General features: G+C 47.2%; 1 pseudogene; it reads left to right on the forward strand.

The window, feature by feature from the left end:
- Positions 1-396: 396 nt before the first annotated feature.
- On the forward strand, positions 397-1,244 carry LOC138525564 (reticulophagy regulator 3 pseudogene; annotated as a pseudogene).
- The last annotated feature ends 5,448 nt before the right edge of the window (positions 1,245-6,692 follow it).

Consider the following 6,692-nt stretch of genomic DNA (forward strand, 5'->3'; position numbering starts at 1 on the left):
AGTGGTGAAATGGAGCCTGATACTTGATTGAAGTGGTGTATGCCTTTTCGTGATGGGTGGAGGCAGGGCCCTGCACCCATCCTGATGCAAAGTGTGCAGCTAAATGTCTTGTAAGAGTTGTGTTCCCCCACTGGGGAATCTGTGATGTCATAGGTTCAGACAATGGAAAGCATTTTGTAAATGATTTGTTCAAAGAGGTGACGTCGCTATTGGGTATAAAACACAAAAGGTGCTTGATTTATGACCCACAAGCGAATAGCTTGGTCGAGAAAATCAACGGCCTCCTTAAAAGTAGGTTATCTAAACTGTGCATGTTGTTGACTCGCCTGGGGCGCTAGCAAAGCTAGGGCTGGACATGACCAGGGCCTTGGCCTAGCAGGCAGCAGTCAGTGCTTTTTGCCCTTCTGTGGCCCCTTGCTGTGTACCACAGGTTGGGCCAACGGATTTACTTGAGGATGGAGCCAGGCCTGCAGCGGCTGGACTTCAGTGTCAGAGGGTACATGGCAACAAAGCAGAAAGAGAGAGAAATGCGACGCCGTGTGCTACGTCAAATGCTTACTGACAATGGGAGCGACAGTGAAGAAGAACTTGCAGCATTTTGCCCTCAGCTGGATGACTCTGCTGTTGCGAAGGAACTGACAATTTCGGACTCTGAACATTCAGATGCAGAAATATCTTATACTGAAAATGGAACATTTAACCTGTCGAGGGGGCAGACTCCTCTTACGGAGGGGTCTGAAGATTTCGACCGCCACAGCGATCCAGAGGAATCCTTTGCAAGGGATCTACCAGATTTTCCTTCAATCAACCCTGATACCTTGGGACTAGATGATGAAGATGACACAAGTATTGGTATCCCAAGTAGTGCTCATAACTTGCAGAGATCAGAAGACCGTCAGCTCTACTATGATCAGGAAGAATTGGACACAGAGATGTCACTTAGTGGACTTCCACCTGTACAGAATTTTACTAACGATTTAGCTGGGTTGGTTACAAGAGGAATGATTCAGTATGCCCTGGCAGGAGCCTCCCAACAGGGCCCCTTTTTCAGTGACAATCCACCACGGCAAGTAAGAACATATCACAGAAATTCCAGTTCTGAGATGGACACTGATGCAGAAGGGGATGATTTTGAATTGCTGGACCAGTCCGAGCTGAACCAGTTTGATCTAACCACTAACCGTGGCCATCAATGAGCACGTGCAACTGTTCATTTCCTTTTCTATCAGAGCTACCAAAAGGGTGCTGAAACTGTGCCAGTCCCTAAAAAAGAACTGGGTATACTACCTGCCCTTGGCCCTTTTCCAGCTGTGCACACAACCCAGCAAGGACCACCACCTGCCCCCCCACAAAACAGTGACTGGTAGACGCATGCAAACACCCCAGTCACCAGTGGGGAGAATGTCTAATGCATACAGGACTGATTTAGGGGAAGAATTTAGAGAATATCCCAACTCACACAGTCAGGAAGATGTATTGCAAAACAAATTGCACCACCGTTCACAAGAGAGAGCGAAACTGACACAACAACTGCAGCAGCAGACAGTCCCAAATAACCTCTGGTGAATTGGTCTATGTACGGAGCTTTGTGAGAAAATGGAACTCTCCCAGATGCCATGGACCTTATGAGGTGATCTACTGTATAGCCCTGGCTTAAAAGTAAAGGGGCTGCAGTACTGGATCCACCTCTCACACGTCAGAAAGGCACACAACAGTGTAGCACCTGAAACATTGAATAATGTTCAAACACAAATTGCAGTACTGTAGAGGGATGGCAGAAGATAATACAGAATGATACATGTAAATATTAAGTATAGTAAATAGCATAAAAATGAGCAAGAATGTTGCAAAATATAATGCAATACCCTATCTCTCTCTCTCTCTCTCTCTCTCTCTCTCTCTCTCTCTCCTCGATCTTTCATTCTCACTATCTCTTTCTCTCACTCACAAGCTCAACTGTACCTCCATCTTGTCCCATCTACAACTCTATTAACACCCACACCATTTTTTATTATCTCTTTAGGTAACATGATGATGGGTTCAATGCCAAACACAAATGCACAGTTAGATAGCAGTAGGAATAGGATAAGCACTACATGTGCATATAGTAATGAATATGGATTGAATTGTGTTTACATTAACCATACTAGTGTTTGGGACTTATTGGGCAGAATCTTTTATCTGGGGGTCCCATACAAAAAGAGGGTGGGAGGCAATTTGGAAAAGTGACAGCAATGCATCCCTGAAGTTAAAAACAATGTACAAAAATGTCACGAAACTGACCTTGCAAATTGAATATTTTCTGGACAATGAAACTGAAAGTATGTTGAAGGTTTTTAATGTCATGCTGCCAACGTCTATCATGTTTACAGTTTCACAAGCTACCTTACAAGCAACCTACCATAATGCCTACCTCATTGCTTAGTGAAATGCATAATGTGCCCCACATCCCAGCCTCTAATATGAAATCGGTTTCATCTCCTCCCCCTGTGATGTACAGACAAAACCTTGCAAGTACTAATATACATGGAAATTATGGTAACTTCCCTATGTACAGTCAACAGCCCACAAATGCCCAAAGGTCACTATGTATTACCGATAGAATGTGAAAAATGTTTACAGGACAACAACCTCTCTTACATAGTAGAAGAAGAAAAAGACAGACATGCCAACATAGATATGATGCCTACCATGGGTTGCGGTTAGAAAAGGTTGAGGATTTTCGTCACCATGGGCAATCTAACAGCTGGTACTCTGATATGAGATCAACCTGAAAAAGAGCAACCAATGGCAGTGGCTATGTACATTCCTTGATACCCCATGCCTCTGGGATGCCAACAATGTTAGTGCCATAAGAAGCTCCCTTAGTAGAAGCCAAATGTCTCATTCATCTCCCACTTTGTAGAATAAAATAATTCCTTCCCAGCACGCACAGTGGAATGGAAACTCCTCCCGCCACACGAAAAGCTCTGCAAAGAAGGGTTGCAAGGACCAAACTGTTTTAAGGGACCATTCCTGGCAATCAAGGGCACACACTTTGTGGAAAACAAATGGGTAGAATCGACATACATGTACAAATCTGAAGCACTGCGTGGTCTGTCCGATCACAGACTAGAATGAATGGACCAAACCTGTGCACAAATATGGACATAATATATCACAAAGCTGACATGGGTCACAGCCCTCGAACAACCAATCAAGGTCCAACAGTAAGAAAATTATGAACTCTGTTTCTATGGTGTGGGAAAGGTGTCCATGGGTTCTAACTCACACTGCAACAGAACCCTCGTCATCCCTGATCTCCGGAAAGGCACTGCTGCCTTAATGGACTACTACTGGGTGTGCGGCAAACAGGCATATTTGCACCTCCCACCATCATAGAGGGGTTATTCTACACTTGCAACACTCACTCTGCACTGTTGGTGATACCAGAGGAGCATGTAAAGAGGGAGAAAGGGATACAGAACTATGACTGGTTCAGCATGGCATTCAGATGGGTACCGTCATGTCTTGGAACAATCATAAAAATGGTGGTGCCCATCATTGTATCCTTCCTGATGATTTTCTGTGTGTGCCAGTTAGGACTCAGGTGCTGCACAAAGGCAGTACCAAATAGTGCGATGATTATGGTGACAATTAGCAGCAGAAATGCAAACAATAAGGTGCCCATGATACTAGGGAAGCCCAAGTGCAAACTGGAGAGAATGATGAGCCCAAATACCGCATGGTGGCAGTATACCACACAGGGGATGAGGTAGACAACTATTACCACACTACTATCAAACAGCCCCAAGATCTTGAGAATTATAAGGAGGTGTGGGTCAAACTGGATGGGGATGGGGGATGTATTTACATGGCATGCACTCCTGAAGAATATGCACGGCGTGGAGAGAGATTGAGAAGTTTGAGCAGAGCATGGATGTTAAGACGGATTTCTGAACTCTGTCCTGGAGGCACAGAGGTTCAGAAGGCCAACCTAATTACTTGGAACAGGGTAACCTCTGGACAAGCCAGACCAATCAGGGTAGCGATTGTGGCGGTCAAGACTAGGTCACAAGAGGGGTGAGGGTGACTGAAAGCTTGCAATGAGCACACAAAGCAAGGACACGTACAAATTACTCCAAACAGGTGTTATATTAAAAATATATACACATTTATTCCAAGGCCTTTGCAACAATGACCATAGCGAGAAATCACAATAAAACTCTAGTAAACCAACACATACCAAACCAATACAATATATATACAAATACAAACAAGTCTAAAGCGTCAGATGCACAAAATGTGTAGTCCACCTAGAAGGGGAGGAAAACAGGCAGTGTGAAGTAATGATTAGACCCAGTCCGCCTTCAGAGGCACCTAACTAAAAGGAAGTCCAAGCCCTACGAAGAGTGGAGCCTTGTGCTCAAAAGTACCTGCACATGCTGGTGCCAACGGGCAAAAAGGGGAGTCTCTTCGAGGGAATCAGGCAGTTCAGTTCGGTGCACAAAAGAAGATGAACAGAGTTCCGCGACTCAAGCGCAGCCTCCACTGTGGGCAGAAGCGGAGCACGAGTACGGAAAGGCGTGCTGTTTGACACAACGGGGAAAAGCTATGGGCTCCTGCAGGAGGGTGACCAGTTCCTAGCTATGCTACTCACCGGTCCCCGATGAAAGCAGACCCAGGCTTCTCCGCGTCAGTTTCAGTGCTGGCAGGTTCAGGGGAACAGGGGACGTCTCGTCGTCATGTAGATTCTGCAGCAGCAGCGTTGAGTTAAAGATGTCCCAAACGAAGTGAACCCGCACAGTTTGTTACCACAGCAGGGCAACGGAGCGGCCGTGTGTATCTCAGCCAAATGTACACTACTCACTTCAGACCTGGGAATGCCAAGTGTACGAATCGTGTGAGAGTGACAAGGACTCGAAATACAACACAACCTGGCGGCGGTTACAGAGCAAGACTCCTGGGTAGGCTGGTCAGTCTGCTGGATGGCCCAGAGACACTTCCGAAGGCTTACGTGCAGGAGATGGTGAAGATGCCGAGAATAGCTGTCCCCGCTATTCCAAGGGTCGAAGTACCAGTACAGGCCTTCTGGTTCGATCAGAGGTAGAAAGGGTTTCACAAAGCGACAGCAGTGCAGAGGAGCAGTCCTTCAGCGGGTCACCAGCGATTCCTCGGTTCAGCCTCGTGGTTGCAGGATACTTGGCTCCTGTATTCCTTTGTTCGTGAGAACTCAGGAGATCGACATGGTAGTGGCGTTTCCAGCCCTCTCTTGTCCACGGTTCCCTTTGCGCCAAAATGGAGGGGACCCAATGGGAGATCCGCTCATCAAACACTCACACCATACATGGACCTACCACGGACCACGGTGGTCCCAGGCATTCACACCACACTAGACTCTCTGGCACCCAGGATCTGTATTGGGACCAGACATCCCAGCCCACATCCTGGAGGCACACACAAGGCCTGTAGAAGCCCACAAAAGCATCTGTGTTTTGCAGGAAAGTACATGCCCAAATAAGGAAGGCCCCGGGTCCGCTCGACCTGGGGAAGGTGAAGGGGGCAAGACGGTCAGTGGACAGGACAAAGAGCCTCGTGGTCTGGCCATTTTGGGAGCCAGACCACCATTTTGGGCTAAGCACGAGAAACGCGCTTACAATGCCAAAAGGAGCTCAAAAACACAAGAAACGATCGCTGCCACCATTCCCGTCCGTGATTCACTTGCACCGATCAGTTACAATCCAAAAAGAGTATCTAGGGCCTGTAGAAGGCTAGAGACCCAAGAGAGCAGTAACTTAGCTTACAGTGCCCTCTTGTGTCATGTTGCACGAAAGCTGCAACATGATAAAGAAACTACGGAAAACAGCGTTTCCCGGTACAGACTGCCTTAAGGGCATGTCAGTTTCCCCATAAGAATGGAGCGAAAGCCCAGAGGAGTGCAGCAGAAGGCTGTACTTTTCTGGCAAAGTCTAGATCATGGTGAAAACAACAGCAAAAAGTTTAGAGGTTGCCACATGGAAGAAAAATGACCCACAATTAAGAAATCATTCCTAACAATGGATGCCTATTAAGGGCACCCCCGACTGGGATGAGACAGTGAAAAGGGCTGAGGAACGTAGATGTACTGGGGAAGGGTATTTGTTACTTTAGGAAACGGAAGGGGGAATGTTGGGGAGGAGGTGGTCCGATCCCACCCTCCACACCATTCCCGCAGTGAACAGATCCCGTTTAAGCCCAGGGGGAGAGGTCCCGATCCCGTTTAAGCCCAGGGGGAGAGGTCCCCACCCCCACAGCACCTTGCCTTATGATATAACATAGAGATCTACCTGCGTAACATAACCCACAACCCACATGGATAGAGCCATTTTGTATTAGAACATACACCATCTTTTACTAGGCCCAAAAATCATCCCTCAGCAAGACCCAGCTCTCTCATCCTCAGCGCCTCGCACAGAGATCCCAGGTCACCACCACCTTCCTTCCCCGGCAGCCTGCACCAGCCTTGGTCTCCTGGAAGTCCAATAATTTATTGTGGCAATTGCCTAGCATCACTTCCCCAGATTATGCTCTCTGCAGAGCGTGAGATTGAAGCAAGCCTCTGCACAAGTGCCCATCCATCTCCACAAAACTGCTTATGCCATTTCAACCTCCACCCTGCCAGGTCAAGGGCCACCAGTCCCCAATCTTGCATTCTCTTTCATGTTGATACTCAT

Source organism: Ambystoma mexicanum, chromosome 7p (genome assembly GCF_040938575.1).
Source record: "Ambystoma mexicanum isolate Mex_15411 chromosome 7p, UKY_AmexF1_1, whole genome shotgun sequence".
Taxonomy (NCBI): domain Eukaryota; kingdom Metazoa; phylum Chordata; class Amphibia; order Caudata; family Ambystomatidae; genus Ambystoma; species Ambystoma mexicanum.